This window comes from Schistosoma haematobium, chromosome 7 (assembly GCF_000699445.3).
Source record: "Schistosoma haematobium chromosome 7, whole genome shotgun sequence".
Classification (NCBI taxonomy): domain Eukaryota; kingdom Metazoa; phylum Platyhelminthes; class Trematoda; order Strigeidida; family Schistosomatidae; genus Schistosoma; species Schistosoma haematobium.
Window position 1 is genome coordinate 12,711,050 of NC_067202.1, and position 20,992 is coordinate 12,732,041.

General features: G+C 33.8%; 1 protein-coding gene across 1 annotated transcript in view; it reads right to left on the reverse strand.

Annotated features, from left to right (window-relative positions):
* The window catches only part of CML6 (putative calmodulin-like protein 6), a 160,456-nt gene that overhangs the window by 92,023 nt on the left and 47,441 nt on the right, over positions 1-20,992 (reverse strand). The window contains exon 2 of the mRNA XM_051218031.1: positions 12,189-12,220. The gene's annotated coding sequence lies outside the window, so the exon portion shown is untranslated. The remainder of the gene's footprint in view (positions 1-12,188; positions 12,221-20,992) is intronic.

Sequence of the window (20,992 nt, forward strand, 5' to 3'; positions counted from 1 at the left end):
TTACTACTAGAAACCACGAATTGCACAGTTTAAAGAATGACATGAAAACAATAAAGGGGGATTTGTTTAACACAGAAAATACGTCAAGATGATACCTTAATGAACTAATTTCTATGTGATTTGAGTAAATTAAAATGAGAGAAGGGAGAATTTATAAATACAAATTTATAACATCATGATATTAATCATCAATAACTAATTAACTGGTTTACGCAATTAATCCTTCTTAAAATATGAGTACAGATCACGGACGATTTCAAAAATTCAATTCCATAGATCATTCATATTCCAACCAATTAATTCCTTGATCATCTATCAAGTCAACATGAGTTTTGATGATACAATAAGTATGGATTAAATGTTTCAGTGAAGAATATTTTAAACAGCAGAATAATCTGACCCATAACAATAGACAATATTATGTGAAAATTCCCATTAATGACGTTTAATAAATAATAAAGGTACGAATTGAGCAAAGAAATTTCTTTTCAATTAGTTTCTCATTATGGCTCTACACTAATATATATCAGTTTAGTGGTTGTGGAGATTGTTAAGTTTTTGATAGAGATCATGAAGTGATTGATGTTAGACCACCATTGAAAACCTGGAGGCACTGGACGGTCGTTTCGTGCTTTCAGATTTTCAATGGTGGTCTAACACCAATCGGTTTATGATCTCAATCAAAAACTAATATACATATATCATATAATAATGAAATAATACTCATCGAGTGGATACGTTACATAATAATTATATAATGACATATCGATTATAAGTTGGAAGAAAAAGGATTAATTATAATCAACTTATTTATTCGATATGTCATAATATAAGTATTACGTAACGTATCCACTCGATCAGTATTATTTCATTATTATATAACATATATATTAGTGTAGAACCATGGTGAAAAACTAATTGGAAAGAAATTTCTTCGCTTGATTTGTTCCTTCTTTAATTACAATATTAACTTAACATATTTAAACAAATTTCAATGGTTAAGATCATGAGTCAGTTTAAGTAAGACCACCATGGAAAACCTGGAAGCATTGGACAGTCATTTCGTCCTATTGTGGGACTCCTCTGCGGCAGTGCGCATCCACGACCTCGCCCACTGCGAGATTCTAACCTAGGACCTACTGGTTTCGCGCGCGAGCACTTAACCACTTGACCACTGAGCTAGTCGGCATCCAACGGTATTAATGTCTAACTTCAACTAATCCATGAAATTGAGCGACACATCCACCATTTTCTTCGATGAGTTACTATCTCACAACAGACCTGGTTGAACTCCACTGGTCCCACAATAGGACGAAACGGCCGTCCAGTGCTTCCAGGTTTTCCATGGTGGTCTTACTTAAACTGACTCATGATCTTAACCATTCAAAAAAAAAACAGAATCTCTCAACAATATTCAGTTGAATAAAGTTTCACTGTCCACAAAACCCATCTGATATTGAATCAAAGCCAAAGAAAGCAAACAAATAAACAAGTAACGCATGAAAAAGATAATGATTTAAAGAAAATCAATAAACAAATTACATAACTAACTAAACTAAACTAATTTACTTACTGAATATAGAACTTTAAGTGTATACATACAATTGTGTGTATAACTAAACAATGATCACCACTTTCACTGAAAATGAAGTTGATGTATTTTATATAAAAGTATTATATATCGTTTTGGTTATTACAATAATAATTAATTAATTAATTAAAACAATCCACTGGTATGAATATTGAATTAAATAAATAAATGAATAAAACAATGTTACAAATTAATTTTTTTTTTAAAATAAATAAATGATTGGATAAATTATTATTTTATTTTATTTAATCCACAATTCTGATTGGTTAATTAAAGTACAATCCTATAAAATTGAACATAAAATATTAACCAATCAAAATTGTTTTAGAATGTCATTTAAATGTAAATCATATAAATATGTGTGTAATGAATAATGATAGTGATAAATAACCTGTATATCCTTTGTTCAAGTATGCATATATGTTATGTAAGAGATCAAAAGAAAGTAAAACAAAACATAAGATGAACTGATATCTATAGTTTAAATGACTAATATAATGTGATTAATAATAATAATAAACTATATCGTGATTTCACAGATTGAAATCATGAGTCAATTGAAGCTAGACCACCATGGAAAATCTGGAAGCACTGGACGGCCATTTCGTCCTAGTATAGGACTCCTCAGCAGTGCGCATCCACGATTTAGCTTCAATTGACTCATGATTTCAATCAGTGAAATTTCTAAAATCTCCACAAAACCCATTCTGATAATAATCATCTGCTCACTAGTAGTGACTGACTTCAAGAGATACTCCTAGAGTTCTAGTGAGAAGCCGTTACCAGTGGAGTTCAACCAGGTCTGTTGTGAGATATCAGTTCACTGAAGACAATGGTATACGGTAGTGCAACTTCGTGGATTGGTTGAAGTTAGACATTAACACCGTTGGATGCCGGCTCAGTGGTCTAGTTGGTTAAGCGCTTGGCGTGAGACTGATAGGTCCTAGGTTCGAATATCGCGAGGGGCGGGATCGTGGATGCGCACTGCTGAGAAGTCCCATACTAGGACGAAACGTCCGTCCAGTGCTTGCAGGTTTTCCATAGTGGTCTGGCTTCAATTGACTCATGATTTCAACCTGTGAAATTTCTAAAAATCTCCACAAAAGCCATTCTGATAATATTGTGATCAGTAAAATATGGATTGATTTTGTTAAGATCTAGTGGTTAGTAGTAGCTACGCCTGTTACATCTTTTCCAGGGGTATAAGCCACCCATTATGATTCTTCAGTAAACTCTGTTCTGGGGCAATTTATTTAAATTGTTTCTAATTACTATTCATTCTTTTGATGTCTAACCCTAGTTCTAAACATAATGTGTTCCTTGATCTATCTCTTTTACTTTCGCCTTGAGAATTATAAATTAGAGAATAATTTGTAATATAGTTTGGTGATTTCGACAATGAATGTTCTATCCACCTCCAACGTCTTTTCTTAATTTCCTCTTCAGATGAAGGTTGGTTTGTTCTGTTTCACAGTAGGCTGTTGCTGATGATATCCGGTCAAAGGATATTGATTATCTTGTGTAGACAGTTGTTTATAAATGTTCGTTTATTTTGATGATGGTTGTTGTAGTTCGTGAAGTTTCAGATTCGTACAGTAGAACTGTGTTGACGTTGGTTTTGAAGGTTTTGACTTTGATGTTGTTTAACAGTTAGTTGTTTTTAGTTCCATATATTCTTCAACTGTAATAATGCTGTTGCTGCTTTGCTAATACTTGCTTTCACATCTGCATCAGATCCTCCTTGCTATTCAGTGATGCTGACCAGGTGTATGAAAGTTTCAACATCATCCAGAGCTTTTTCATCAAGTGTGATTGGGTTGATGTTCTCCGTTCTATATTTGAGGATCTTTGTTTTTCCCTTGTGTATGTTTAGGCATACCGCTATAGAGGTTGCTGCTACAATGGTTAATCAATGCTACTCATAAAAGTGGTTTCAATCACCAAGATTTATGAACGACAAATTTTAAGAACTCAGAGATAACATTAATCATTACGAAGTAAGGCAATCAGTCAGTCAGTTAAACACAACATAGAACTTAGCACGTGTGTACATCGATTCAAGTTACCACATATCATTAACACATTAAGATGAAATTGTCAAGGTAAATTGAAGAGTAGTATGGGTGTTCGCGATAACAGAAAAGATCGAGCATCGGAGATAAAAATTGGTGAAATGAAAAGATTATGGAGAATTTAGAAACTAAGTGTCTCGGGGAGGACGAAGGTTGGATGCTCATGTGTTAATCCCGAAGAAAGAGAATTGAATATTTACAGTAAGTTATTTAAAAAAAGATAATACAAGAATCGGAACATAGGTTCTCGTTGCACCAAGCAACTCTCACATTTCACATGAGAACAATAAGAAAGAATTATTGACAATATTACAAGCAGAGAAGTCGAAATCACAAAAGTAGTATCAACTGTAATGAAAAAAAAACTAAACATACTAAATTTATAGTTTGAAACGAATGAATGTCACTGAAACATGAAAATATCTACAATGACCAGAGATCAAAAATTTAAGGAAGGAATAAAGCAATAATACAATTTCATCATATAAAGTACAAACAATTTAAATCTGATGACAATGAAATATGATCAGAATTTTTACACCTGATTAATCAGTCAATAATAATCAATAATCATATAGTCGACTTCCTAGAACCGATCGAAAACTGGTGATAAAGTTATGTGATATGATCACATGGCCAAGTTGGATGTACCTGATAAGATACCCTGGATCTAGGTTCGTGCTAGCAGAAGAAATAATAATTAAATGATCTAGAGGAACTCCGCCTGTAGTTCTTCTAGAGTTACTGCCGGTCCCAAGCCCGAGTAAAGGAGGAGGGTTGGGCATGGGGGTTAGCGACCCCATCCCATAGAAAACTAACTCGCCAAAAAACGCTAGCCAGAAAAAAATGATCTAGAGGGAACGGATCAATCCTGTGGGATTCAAACAAACAATATTCAGTTTAACAGTTTAAGACGTTACCACTGAGATATTCTGTGAACGACTGATCTGCAGTACTGATATATTTACAACAGATTAATCAGTGAATAATAACAAATGTTATGAATGTCTAGTCTTTTAGCGCTGATAGAACGCTATCAATCAATATGAATAAAAACAACGCGACTACTTCGAAGGATGATGTTGGTCAGAACTATAAATCATAAATTAAAAATATGATGAGACCGTTAAAGAAAACGTGGTTTATAAAATTTAAATGTTTGGTGTAATTTGTTCAGTATTAAATCAACTAAATAGACGTTGATGAAGTGAGAGTTTTCTATCTCTGTATTTCTCATTATAAAATGTCAATAACAGAGATACGAATCAGCGAAATGTCCGAATAGTCGATAAATCAATTATTGTTATTATTGATAACAATAGTAACAAAAATAATGAGCTTGACTTCATCCTCCTTTCTAAATTTATTCAATAACTCGTCAGTAGACAAGATGGAAAACAATTTTGAAAGAGGTAAGTGAAGAAACAAATAAACAACAACGTGATAAAATGCTTTCGATTAATAAGTGAGAACTGGGTTTGAAATTATCGCATTTATATTATAGAGTGTTGTAGAGATTGCTGAACTTGATAGTCTGTATAAAAAATTAACCTTATATAGATAACTGTTAAGAACCAAGAAGCATTAGGTAGCCGTTTTGAAGTTAGACATATAACCATTGGATGTCAGCTCAGTTGTGCAAAAGTTGAACACTTGCCATGAAACCTGAATACCATGGATTCCATCCCTTGTGCTAAGGAGCTCCAAACTAGGGAGGAAACAACTGTGACTTGCATTCTGGTTTTTAGTGATTAATTACATTCTGTTGTATGCTCCTCTTTCTATACGTATATGATTCTCATCATGTTTTATCATTTACGACACATACACTCATGTACAAGTCAATGTCTGGTTCAATATGATCGCCTAGAAATACATCGTGACAAAAAATAAATTATAAAACAGTGATAGAACAAATCAGATTGGTGAAATAAAACAGACGTAACGAGTTGTAAAAAACCACCACTGAATTAAGATAAACAAAGTAGATTTTATTTAGTTTAAAAGTGTGGGAAACTGAAAGATGGAAAAAGCAAACTATAAAAAATAGTCAGTAACTTTGTTCTTTTTTTGAGTCATTTCTGATAATATTCAAAGACACAATGAATGTTACGTAATCATCTGTATCCTAACCTTACAGATTCATAACAAAGTAACTGATGTTGACACGAATCGATCTTCCAATCCACTGAACCTTTGTATATACTGACTACCTCTTTAGATTTTTCATATCAATCCCAGAATATGGAAGTTACTAGGACAGTCTACCGAACTTGCAAAAATGGTAACACTTATTAAATCCTTATCTACATTATACCCACCTAAATGCCAACACTCCTTATACTACTGATACGAAATACACACAACTCTTAAGAGATGATGATGACTGAAAAGCGATGCTAAATGCTCTAAGATCGAAGGAGTCAGATTCTGCAGGAATAATAAAACAGATATACTTGAGCCAAAACACAGCAATGAACATTTCACTGTTCAACTAGTATCAAGAAAGCATAAAAAGTGTTCCATATTTGCATCATTCACCCTAATTTTCTTTATACATAAACTGATCTTAAAAAGTGTCTCATTTAAAACAATATACTTTTATCTATGAAATGAGCGAAAATGAAGAATTCGAATATTTTAGTGAAAGTAAGTACGTGACCATGTCTTTTCTAAAGAGGGTAAAATAAGTAATATATCGTAGAAGCAATCTCATTGCATTTGAATGGTCTTCTAATGTCAGAAATTTTACCATGTCCCAAAAATTCAGTAAATCTACAGATAAATACAACAATTTGAATTTTCAGTTATTATGGCAAAACGTCGAGTTCACGTAAATCAAGTTTGACTAAGGCAACTAGTGTGTGCATACGTTAGAAATATAGTTGATATAAGTAGAGTTGAATGATGACTAGTAGTAGAGTCCAAGAAGTGTGTTTCGTCCTACGTGAGACTCTTCGATTACAGTCCTAAACACCAATGATTAGACTTAAGCAACACATAAAAATGGATTAAGTAATTACTAGCTTACTCAAACCTTATTTACTTTTTCATGTATTTATAATGATACAGTCCAGTTACGGAAATATAAACACATAAATCGATGATCTGATAATGGAAGCCTGTGAATTTCAATCATTATATTTTATGTTCAAAGCACTGTTTCACTTGATTTAAGTCTATACTCAGTAAACCAACCTGCCCAAATTAATATAAATTACTTACCAAATACAAATTCTTGTATTCTGATACAGACCACACCGTTTGTATAAAGGCTAGTCATTGCTATCGGTTGGTGGTCCAAAATTGAATTAGATGTGCAACAGGACTGAAATTTGTGATCTACTGTTTACTATTAGTTGAATGAATTCCTTAACCACACAGCTATCTCTTTTATCCTTATTACTTGAGTAGTTGCATTAAAATTGTATATAGTTTCGTTTAGAAGAAAAAAGAATATCTTCATTAAACTTTAATTATTTGACAATGGAATAAGGAAATAGACAGAATAATACTAATTAGAAATGAATAAATAAATCTTAAATGAATCTACATTTTCTTGTTATTCTCTACTATTCAGCGCAAAGAATATTCAGCTTATAGTATACATATCATTAACGTGATTCTGATCATAGTAAGATGATGAATATGAGATTCTTAAGATTGACGTCGAAGATTGATTTAAGTTAAACAACTACTGGAAACTAGTAAACATTGGGGAATTGTTTCGTTCAATTGTAGGACTCCTCAATTGTGAGAGGCATCCACAACCCTACAGGGCTTTAAATATAAACCAAAGGCTCCTAACGAGATTCAACATTTCTGCTTCCGATTCTTGGTAGGGATGTGAATGGACATTGATTGGAAATGCTATATTAAGACAAGATAGCTTCCAAGTGCGTCTCAACTTTTAATAGTTGTTTAACGAAAACATCAGTTCGTAATATACATTATAAAATTGAGAAAAAATCTTATTTTAAATGATCTGTCTAGATAGAATGCAAGCCAGTAAGTGAAAGAAACTATTTATTATGTATTGTGACTAATGAAAAACATCAATTGATAAGCCACCAATCTGAATCTTGATTCCGATTTGGTCTGTTTCGTGTCCACTATCCACATTATGGCTTAGTTTTTCTGATTAGGCTAATTACATGCCTGACTAGCACCATTAACTTGAGTCAGTTTCCTATTGGTCCACAATTCGCTAGCATCTCTAACTGCCTTGCCCGACAGTTCAAAAACCAGCAACCAGCCTCTACTATATTTGTATTTCAAAACAGATTTGGTTTATAAACAGAGCTGCCAGATTGCATCACCAATAAAATAGAAAGTAACAACTATACATGAACAAGCCAAAAGTATCTGTGAATAGGGTGGACCGTAGTTAGTCGACTGGCAGCAAATTAGGAACAGTAAATCATATAACCATAGTTAATAGGTCAATCGAAAGCTTGTAACAAACGAAATATATAAACATAGTAATCAAGTAACTCAGTGATTATACAACAAAATTATAGTGAATAATAATTCAAAAAAACCATTTCCAGCTTTTACAAAATCCGTTCTGTTATGACACTAATCTTGTGAACAAAGAGTTTAAAAGTGACGAAGCATATTCCCCTTTTTTTAATTTACGGTGGAAATTGATTACATGAAAAGTGTGCATAGAATCCAATAGAATTGACCACACCTATAGGCAATTTAATCAATCGAGTATGAACGCAGTCTTTGAAACATCTAACCAACGACATGCTGTCAAAGACCAAGAGATTGTGCAGGATAGTATATCAAACCTACATATTCCAGCTTTTGGACAGACCAGCTTATTCATTCTTCTCAAGCCACATATTGACCTTGTCAGTTATTTACTTATTAACCCTGACTGTTTTAATATGATCACACATGTGTTAATTACTTATTCTATTCATTCCGTGTCTGTAACTTATTTTTAGTCTGACTATAAATATTGAGTCACTCTTGGTTAAATGGAAGTTGACTCACTCGCCTTCTCTACTGCAGGTCATTTCGTTTCGTTTCTCTGATTGCCTGCACAGGTCGACGATTGTGTGAAGTAGACGTATTCAAACTTCATTATTGTATTTGACTTATTTAATCCCGTTAATCACTAACGTGATTTAAGTCAATGATTATATACGAGGGTAGCCAGGATGTATATTTCGATAGCAATTATCGTATAATATAACTGGAGTCAAAATAAAGGGCTACTAAAAGATATCGACTCATTCAAATATACCCATTAATTTATAAAACAATTTTCTAAAAACTTGTAAAATCGTATATAAGTGTGATAAATTAGAGGTGAGTTATATATCGTCGACATTGATCAGTGGAGTTGTGAATATCAACAGTAGGTAAGTTGACTTGAACAAAATCAACTTTACGTCAGGACGATTGACAAGACGTTTACAAGATACTTTGGAAAAAAGTCTTATTTAAGGTTAAAAGCCCTACTAAACATGGGTTTCATCAGTAAGGTGAACATGTAATATTTGGGGGTGTTAGTGGAATATAGATTGGATTAAGGCATGTACCGTGCTGGATTGTGTTATGGCATACTGACCCGTTATTTCTTAAATAGTCAGCGCTAGCGGATACTTGGAGAAAACTCTAGAATCTTCTTATGTAAAAATTATGAATATACTAACATTTTCCTCATTGTAATTCTTACTTTTATTCAACCTTGTTAGTTGGAATATAATTACGTGCCTGTTTAACCATGTTCGGATTTGACGACTCGTCGAGTGAAGTGGTGATCAAGAATACTAAGCAATAAAAGAAGCTAGATGGAAATATCAGAAATTAAAACAGAGCGAAATATGGTACCAAGTGGATTCCAGACTGGATCACCCAGTTCCATAGTCTGAGACATTATTGGTAGAGGCTATTCGGGCCTCATAGCCCCAGAGCATAGATTCCCCTAACATTAAAAATACATCTTATTGACAAGTGCCAACTAGAACGAAATCTAATGGTCCTGGGGTTTTTGTCAGCTCACCCAAACCACAAAAAGCAGATATGAGATTTACGAGGTTTTATTTTTAATCAAACATTTCTAGTTGAACACCTATTTAAAGTAAAAAAGTAAAGTGAATAACTGTTGTTACCATGGTGACGATATGGCATTAAAGTTTTGTTAATATCTCAATAATTAATAAATCTAAATATACATTACGTTCACAAATACTCTAGTAGTTTGCGTAATATAACCTTAGTTAATGGAATATATATGTAAGGACTCGCCTAGATATAAACTCCTGCTGTCATTCTATAAAACCTTCCATTTTATTTCATTAAAAATATGTATTTTTATGTAGTGTGATAATTCAGATTCTTTTTGTTTGTTTCCTGTTTACTAAAGTCCAACAACAGATTTGGTTAGTTTCCCTTGAAAACTAATAGTACCATTGTAGAGTTACAGATAAAAATAAGCTTTTTTTATGTACTTATATTCGGGTCTATACAAAGTAGTTACTAGTGTATATGGGTTTATAGAGAATATTGAACGAACGTTATTAGTATGATGAAACGATCTAAGTTAAATATTCACTGAAAACCAGAACTAAGACATTTTTATCGTAGTTTGAGATTTTGCAGTAGTGCGCATCTACAAGCCCACCAAAATGGCCCGAATTCAGGACCTTTAGACTCACGATGATCGCTTAACCTCTACATCACAAGATTTGGATTCATGTGGTATACCTTTTTAGATGTTATTTAAGTACATACTAAGGTTGGAAAACTTTTTATCAATGGTGTCTTCGAAATATTCCTCAAGTCCCACAAAACAATCGAGTCAGTAATGTTGAAGTTAAGTATAGAGGATTAGACAAATATGGTTAATTGGTTGATGAAATTATAAATCTTAATCGAGCGAGATGGTTAAAACAAGTATCACGTGCATCTAGCAACTGCCTACCTCGAGAAATAATGCTTAATAGCCGAGAAATGGGTTAGAAGAAAGCAAAGAATAGTGAAAATACATCAACGATTAGTCTGAGCAAATTGATTAGTTTCAGATTACCAAAGGAGCGATAAATATGATCTTTGGTCAGAGATGTTGAGTAACATGTCACAGAATCCAGTACACTCACTAATTATCTACTTATGGATTTTAAGGTTCAATATTACTTCATGTAAACATTTTCATATTATATTTTCAATGTTTAGTTATTTGTATCATCATCACTACTACAATTATTTCAACTTCGTAACTGATGATGATTTGTAGCTCAGGTCAGTCAATCAGTAACAACGTAGAACTTCGTACGTACGTACATCAGTTCGATTTGCCACACCACATTAACACAGAGATGCAGTTGTCGATTCAAATCTCGTAGTGGTAATGATAGTAAGAGTATAAGCAGTAATCGGAAACATTAGGGCTTGAAGATCTTATTCAAGGAGTATAATCCTGTGAAATAAATTTGGAAAGAGAAAAAACAAAAGGACATGAAGAATTTGGGAGAACACAAAGAGTGGATGAACTTGCGCCATTGCAAACGATTTTGAGCCATGTCATTCAAGGTCTCTAATCATCGGTTGTTATCATCTCGCGGACCCCAACCAGCTACTCTACACCTACCAACATGGCTCAGTCCAAGTGTCATTGACTTCATGAACTTGTGCCATGTTTTAGTCTGGCTCAGGTGGATGATTTTGATGGAATTTTGTTCTTTGAGCTGGATGGTTTAGTCCTGAAGCTTTCATTGTTCTTCTGAACGATATCATCAACTCCACGATCAAACTATCCAGCTTAGAGAACAAAACTCTATCAAAAAAATTCTTAACTATTTATCTTGTTAATTGTTTTTTTTTGTTCTTCATACTAATTTGATATGACAATTAAAGGTTAATGAACATTTGTGTCACGCTTCACATTGATAATAATTAACGAACTTTGAAAAAGAAAAAAAAGCGTATTGAATATAAACTTTAATGCTAAGGACACATGAGAAGGTTAATTTTGGTATTTCATAAGCAGGAAAACTGATAGAAGAGAGTAGATAAGAGAATTGACCATTTATTTTATTTAATTATTTAAACACATAAACAGTGGTACAAGGAGGCACCAAATAGATATGCGCCATACAAATCTTATTTGATATGTGTGAGGGATGTGATACTGCCTGGGTGCCCAGACCGAAGCACGTGGTTTTCTGACGGGGCCACACCAGGAGCCTTCGACCTGAAGGTTTGATCCACAAGGCAGTGGAGCATCGTAAGGAGATGCAGTCCCATGGTAACCGGTGGCCAACGATTGGTTCATACGCCATTTATTCCCTCAGGATACTGGAGCCCATATGCACCATTGGTTTGGAATCCGGTCAAAGAGCCAGGCATTCGCTTTTCGTCCTCTCAATTTCTTAAACAACACCCCCCACCATGAGAAGGCAGTGAGTAGGACTTCCCTGACATCATTATCAACTATTAACCTATAGAAAAAAGTCAATACATATAGTGTTTTCATAATACATTCATTTCAAAAACAAATAGAAACTCACCATTACCAATTGTTAAAGCCCAGATCAAAGACCTTATATGAAAAAAAAATTGAAAAAAAGGAGGAGAACAATTTACAGTAATTGATCGTAGGAAACATTTTCATAAAAATTATAAATATAATTGACAAGACTATAATTTACCAAATACCTTAAAATGATACTAAGATGACAATGATAAACTATCAATACTCTTTACTAGATTTATAATAAAATGATGAAGTAATATGAGTAATTAGGATTAGAAGCAAAAAAAGTTAAGAATGAGAGTTAGAGTTTTCATGTCACGAACTAACATTAAAGGGACACTATCTTACAATCCGATTGATTATATCCACAAACTACGGTTCGATGACATAATTCTTTTTTCAGGTAAGAAATGAAACGATAAAAAATGTTTTCATTTAATTTACTCATAACTCCGCCTGGAGTCCCTCCGGGGGCTACTGCCGGTCCCAAGGCCGGATAAAGGAGGAAGGTTGGGTATGGGGTTAGCAACCCCATCCCATAGAAAACTAACTCGCTAAAAAAATCGCTAATCAAACGCTAATTTACTCATACCTAAACATTTTCCTATTTTACATCTAAGCTATTAGGAACCAAACTCCGCCTGTAGCTCTTCTAGGGTTATATATATATATATATAGTTAATATTAGCTTTAATATCGACGAGCATTGAACATTCAATATTATTTATAGAATTAATTACCAAGAGAGAAAGAATTATTTAATCAATAAAAAAAGTAAAAACAAAAACCCATGTGATTTTTCTAAATATAACATTACTCTAAATCAAAATTTACAAACATTTCAAAAGTGATTCTTTCTTTCCATTGATGTTTAGCACTGTAATTGATCAGTCTTTTATTGGTATATATTCATATTGTGCGTATTGCCTTGATATTGCCTTAATTCACAAGTATTCTAAGCAAACTTCACCCCATTGCATAAGCAAGTGGCTAGCAGGAATCAGTAGCTAAGTGGATAACACGATGGTGTTTAAAGCAAACGGTACTGGGCTCGATTATCAGAATGAACATCAACAAGTCTGAGATGCAGGTACATCCAATTGACGAGTCTTAAATAGGACGAAACGTGCGTCAAACTAAATTCCACTACTAGCCACTATCCATCTTTGCTTAGTTAAGTATTCAGTTTATTATTTATCAAGTTGAAATTAATGATGTTAGTAGCGAAAAGATCTAATTCAACATTAAACTTGAACTATTACCGATTTCGATAATATGAATTTAAAGTCATTAGAACAAAAACTAAGGGATAAACGTTCGTCTCTGAATTAGATGCTATTCAACAAAGTTAACATATGCAAAAAAATGAGAACACTAGTGAGATCAAGTGAAAATCAATATATACAAATGAAACACAATTTGATACTACTTTAAATCAGTATGTTCAACAAGCACAATCGAAACTTTCTAAACAAAAGAGATTACCAGGGTAGTGATAAGTTTATTAAAGTATATTTTTTTGAATGCATAAATCCGGTTTCAGTTTCTTAATTGCAATGGCTTCAGCAAAGCGGAGAGTGGTAGAACTTCTTTGTCTATTGATATTTTTAAACGTGTGCAGAATATCGACAGTATGCCCGGTGTCATGTTTTATTTATAAAATATGGAAAAACTACATTAAAACCTATATGAACCGCTGTTTTAGACTAACTGGAATGATAATTTATTGGTTAAAGCATTCCATTTTCGGTCACTAAATCCTATCAATTTCTGCAAGGGCAATCACTTACTCTACACTTACAGTGGAGCTCATATCCAAGTGCCTAGTGCATAAATTGTTAGATTATTGTTTAACATTATGAGATCTAACTTATAATTTGCAAATATATTGTTGTTATTTAACGTAATTTTTTATAATTTGCGAAGTTACTTTGCATATCTCAGAATGTAACGATGTTCTGTAACTGTGCGGGTTATGATCACTTCTTCTACTACTAATACTGTAGTGAACAAAAAATCAAGTACGGTAAATCAATATGTTGTATACTGTTAAATCAAAGTCCCTTTCTTAAATATCCAAATCATACATCAAATAGATTATTTGCATAGCTTCATTTACATATTTCATTATTCTTCCAATCCTGTTGTTCTTCTTCCGGTTTCTCTATTTTCCCTACTCTTCTCTTTATTTCTATTTTCTGTTGGTGAGTGCTCCATTTCTAATTCCTGCTACATACTACTTATATATATGTTCGCATAAGTAGTGCGTGAACGCTTAACCTCTAGACATAACATATTGTTTGATAATTAACAGTATGAACCTGTATCATTTTCCCACATCCATCAAAATGTCAATCTGTATAAAATAGAATAGACTGAAGATAAAATGATTGAAAGAAAGAAGAAATACTATCTGCTGTATGGACACAGTAACATTAAAACACAACATGGAAAAGAAAACTAATAATATGGCCTCAATGTTCATAAGGAGATCATTCAAGTAAAAACAGAGACCAGTTAATTTTGTTTAGAATCTGTTTATTAAACGCATACACACATACACACACAATATACCTAACATATTTCAAAACAGAACTATTATTCAACATAAAGTAGAATGTAGTTTACATTACAACATAAAGTGTTTCTTGAAGTGAAATTTTCCCAACACATACCATCTTATTTTGGCAATTGAGTCAAATAATGAAAATATTTACATTTTTAGTATATACAATTTATGGAGATTGTTAAATATTTCATATTTAACACCATGGACTGTTTTTAAGTCAGACAACCACTGAAAAATGGGAATCACTGGACAGCTCATTTGTTCTCAGTTGTAGTGCGCATCCGCAACCCCATCACAGGGGATCGAACCACAGATCACAGGTATCGCGAAGAGTTCATAACTCTTCAACCACTAAGTCAACATCCGATGTAGTACATATCTAATTCCAATAAATTTTTTGATATTGGGAAGTCATGTCCCATCGCTTGCGGTGGTTACCTGTCTTAAAACCAACATGGTCGAACTATATTGGTCACGGCTTCCTATGAAAACTTCTAGCATTACGTCTACACGTTAGCCAATAGTAAGTATATATTTATTATCAGTATAAGGGCATCGTGTAGATTGCGGTTTATGTCATTGTTACTATCGATTAAAAACCTATGGTCTAGGATATTGTGATCCAGTGGAAAATTGTTATACCTAAAGCTTAGGTTCTTGATATACCGTGAACTACTTCGGCACTCGAACGCAACAACCCTTCAAGTCGCAAAATAAGAAGACAAAAACAAGTGAGAACGAATGTTATCCCAACAGTGTTAAATATGGTATAAAACTCTCAGGTATTTATAGTTTTTAGTAAAAGTGAATTCATCACTATAGTCATCCAATTCGCATACAGTAATTTTTAGCTTTTGTCCAATAGGGAAGCTACACGTAAACATTCTGGAGTATTCTCCAAAAAAATGATTGGATGGAATATCTTCAGGTCTTTCTGAGAATCTTAGATCTTCTTTAAGTTTACCCATGGACCGTCCTCACATGAATGAAATGAAATATCTGATCAAGATAAATAAATAATGACTTCAGTGAACAACACTTCTGACTATAAGTGTCAATACTAGTGATGTTACTATTGTTTGCAAGAAAAAACCGTAATAAGTAAAGCAGAGTGAAAATCTATAAATATCAAAAGTCTTAACAACCAGCAAACTACGGCTATACACCACCCACTATTGATTACTTTCCTGATGTGATTGGCAAGATAGTGCTGTTTGATATCAGGAAATAATATATAATGTTAAATGACAATTTTAGTCGAACATCACCAAACATTTTTTCTTATATAACTGACTATACTATTTATTATTTCACTTAAATAATCCAGACTGACATTTCAACCAAGAAGAAGAAGAAAAAAAAAACTATAACTTCACAATTGTTGATTTCCCCTATCAGTAAAAACCTGTAAACGAATGACATAAACAAGCTAAACATTTCAACTAATAATTGGGTGAGAGGGTATGAATACAAACAAAACAGTTTCTACATCTGTATAGAGTTTACATGAGAAAATCATTTTGAACAATCGTTGGCAACAAAAAAGAACGATCGATTCCCGGTTGGGTTGTGAATGCCTACTACCACTGAACAGATTGGTATTACAATAAAACAGCTATCCAATGCTATCTGATATTCAGTAATTGTCCAAGTAAGATCTGCCCACAATGTATACCATAAAACTCGACAATCTATATAAACTCCCTATAGTGGTAATTGTAATGTGTACACCAGTGACTAATTTCTTAATTATATCCTTTGAGTTTTAGTGACAAGCCATGACAATTAGAACTCAGTAATATCTAGTGTGGGGTAGTTATTCACCAACAGCAATGATTGTTATACAATATCATGAGACATGCAGATCATCGGGATTAATCCGATATGATCAATAAACACTAAACTGAAATTATCATATCTTGTTATTATTAAAGATTCTGAAGTTATTCATCCAAATAAAATTGATTCAATTGATGATTACCAGTATAGGGGTTGTGGAGATGATTAAGTTTTTGATTGAGATCATAAAGCGATTGATGTTAGACCACGTTTGGAAACCTTGAAGCACTGAACGGCCGTCTCGTTCTATTGTGGGACTCCTCAGCAGTGCGCATCCACGACCTCACTCGAGTGGTCCAGTAGGTGAAGCGTTCACGCGCGAGACTGAAGACCCTGGGTTCGAATCCCGTGGGCGGGATCGTGGATGCGCACTGCTGCGGAGTAAATCCCACAATAGGACGAAACAGCAATCCAGTGCTTCCAGGTTTCCAACGTTGGTCTAACATCAATCGGTTCATGATTTCAATCAATTAATTATTCTTGAATTGAATCATCTTTTTTCATGTGATCATTTACTACATAGTCAAAGTATTTAGTTAGTAACTAAATTTTTTTTAAAAACAAAAATGTGAACAGGTAAATCTATTTTAAAGCTGGTGTTCTCTTTTTTTTTCTTTTTCTTAACTTGATACAATAACAATGTTGAGCTATAAACATCATATTACTAGGCATATGGTAAGTTGCTAAATGAAACATATATATAGAGATTATGATTTATTCTACATGGTGGTAACGAGGATGATTCAGTGATTTGGTATTTTGTTTGTTTGTTTGTTTGTAATGAAATTTCATTTCAAACAAATACATTGAGTCATTGTTTAAGACTTTTGTCATTACATACAACATTATGTAAGATCACATGGTGAAATTAGAAACTCTAATAGAAATATATGAAGTTATAAAACATACAACTGGAACATACACTTTAATTTGTGACGGGGTAGTTCGATCAATCAATCGATCGATAAGCCATTCTAATATTAAACATTGAAATAGAGATTCTAATTGAACTGATGAGATTATAATTTTTATGGATGAATCAATCAGGTATAAGATAACAGGTATCGGATTTTGGTGCGAAATTCACTCAACCATTTGGCTAAATAGAGTTGATGTCAGTTCATAATGAAAACTCTAAATGTAATTCTTAACCTTAACCATCAACTGTAAATCATAACTCGAATTCCTTACACAGGTTTATAACCCTCGCTTTGTTCTGGTTATTAGGTGGACACTCTCAAGGTCAGTCTAGCGTCGCTCAAAGGTCGTTCATAAATCAGTCTCCTCACTGAACTTAATCTAGTTTAATTTAGATGATTGATCATTCATTATGTAACTTATTTACATTAACTAAAAGTCCATGTATTCAGTAACACTTCTGATACGATACAATCCAACAGACTAAATTTGAAAAACTAATACTAGTCATGACTGAGATCATGAACCGATTGATGTTAGACTACCGTTGGGAACCTGGAAGCACTGGACGGCCGTTTCGTCCTATTGTGGGACTACTCCGTGGCAGTGTGCATTCACGACCCCGCTCATGGGATTCAAACCCAGGGCCTTCAGTCTCGCTCGCGAACGCTTAACCTACTGGGCCACTGAGCCAGCATCCAATGGTGTTAGTGTCCACAACCCTATATTGGAAATATTAGTCACTTTAACAGAACTTACATATAAAGTGTAGCTTAAAGTTAACTACTAAACAAAAGCCCGTACTTAACCTAACGAAATATGGTATAATGGAAAAACTCCAAATTTAGGCTGTTATTAGGTTTATTAAAACTTTTCATTTTGCTTATTTAACTTGGAATATACACAGTCACGGACATGCACATACACACGTACATACCTTTGATCATTTTTATAGATCTCAGTTAGTAATCACTACATTGATCCATGAATACTTTAATAAAATATCCACTTCAATTCAATCTATACCTATATGTTCATGATTATTTATTGTTTAAATCGATTTGGGATCGAAATCATTTTACGTGATTTGTTCTATTTGTTTATTGTGATTTTCATTTTATTAATGGGAATAAATTCTATTGAACTACTACAATACCAGTATGATATTCAACTGAGAATAGAAAACGAGAAATATTGTTAATACCTTTGTTATAATAGTGTAATGACTTAACTTCATTAAGCAATCATATTGATAACCGTTCGCATATAAATCCCAACACTACTCGAATACAGAAAGCAATAAGAAATGGCGACTACAGTTTATTAGTGGATAGTACAGATAACGGAGTTACAACCACATCGAGCGAATTTCAACCACAGATGCTAATGTGTATGTGTGTGAGCGAATACAGAGGTGAATATATAGTCAACTCGAATCAAGGCGAAGCGAGGTAAGGCAAAGTCTATTAATAGGATTCGAGCACGTATATACATGAGCCCCAAATGCCCTGGTACGGCCAAGAGTGGGGAGATTCCGCTCTCCCTCTCGAAATGCTCTCACATGGCCACGCGTATATAGCCTCTGCCAGGGAAGTCCAACTCACTGCCTTCTCGTGACGGGGGTGTTGTTTAAGAAATTGAAAGGATGAAAAGCGAATGTCCGGCGCTTTAACCGGATCCCAAACCAATGGTGCACATGGGCTCCAGTATCCTGAGGGAATAAATGGCGTATGAACCAATCGTTGGCCACCGGCCACCATGAGACTGCATCTCCTCACGATGTTCCATTGCCTTGTGGATTAGACCTTCAGGTCGAGGGCTCCGTGTGTGGCAACGTAAGAAAACCACGTGCTTCGGTCTGGGCACCCAGGCAGTATCCCATCCCTCACACATATCAAATAAGATTTGTGTGGCGCATACTGATTTGGTGCCTCCTTGTATCAATATCTATGTGTCAAAATAATAATACATGGGAAAAAGAATGATTCATCGAGCAATATTTAAGCGATCAACATTCAAGTTAGAGAAAGATATGTGAGTAGGCTGTCACATGTGATCAAGCGTACACATTTATACAAACACGATAGTGATCATACTAATACAAAGAAATAGACGAATTGTTACTATCTTAATAAATAAAGTTAATAAAAGGGCTTGAGAAAAATTAACCATAATCGAAATTAATCGTGGGAATGTTGATATAATAGGACAGTCATATGTAACCTAGATTGAATGATAAATGTCTATCGATTCCAATAGCTACATTTTATCAGTACATCATCATAATATGGATCGTACATTTGTAGTACTAACGGCATCAGAGTTGAGAGAAAACATTAAGGATAGAAAAAGTAGTTCAAGAGGAGATAATAAATTCATGGAAGGAAAAGTATGAAATAATTTCAAAACTCAAGATCTAAGGGAGAATAGCAAAAAAATAATGAATGGGCCTGTGTCAATGTGAACGATTCTCTGGCATATCACCCAACTTCTATAATCATTAATCTCTGAAATCACAAAGACCACAGTTTGGGAGTTCGAATTCATAAACACAACTAATTCTAATAGTCAGTAAATAGAACCCACATCTTAAATTGTTCACTGATAACACCCTTCCGACCAACTCTTACATCGATTAACATTATGTGTTGAGGCAAGTGGCAGTTCAGCACACCCTATATATGTCCCAATCTTCCTGGTCGTTGAAAATTTAGTACCTCAACAATCAATTTACCATATTTACTTAGTATGTTAAGCGTATGTTATCAATGATTAGTGGTATCGTAGTGAACAAGAACATGCAGTGGGGACAACCGAATGTATTTGAACACGAAATTACAGAATATCTCACTAAAATCTGAGATCCATACAGTAAATCTTTAATTTGCAAAATATCAATCCATTGTCTCAAACTTGACTGTTTCTTTAGCAAATACCAGTCTATCGTCTCAGATCTCATTGTTCATGCATTTTTTATACCAATTGCTTTCCGTTCTTGTTCTTTCCTTCTTGATCATCTACTGAAATACATTCTATTCCTGACTATCGTTATATACAACACAACTGTTATGACCCCGTCGCCACTTTGTTATGACCTTGATCTGTCTACTCTAGATTAAGACCTTGAGGCTAGGGTGGGGTAGAGAGAAGAAAACTATTCTAGCACCTGATTGGCTGGCAAGCACAGTAATGAGAGAAGACAAGACAGTTGGAACACTATTGACTGTATTGCAATATCCTGATTTCCTGTGAAATCTCTGATTCTCTGAATTCAGATTAGTGCGAAAAGGTACATGAATAAATAGGTGATTTACCCGACCACAACGTACAATAATTTGGGAAAATACAATTATGTCCAGAACTGGGAATTAGGGTAGAGAATAAAGTGCAAAATATTATGTTTAAATTATAATAGCTTCGGAACAAAAAAGGGGTATGGCAATGAATCATATATCGAACGAAAGCTTATGTTCTGTAGAATAAAATAGGGACAAAAATAAATGTCAGCGTTT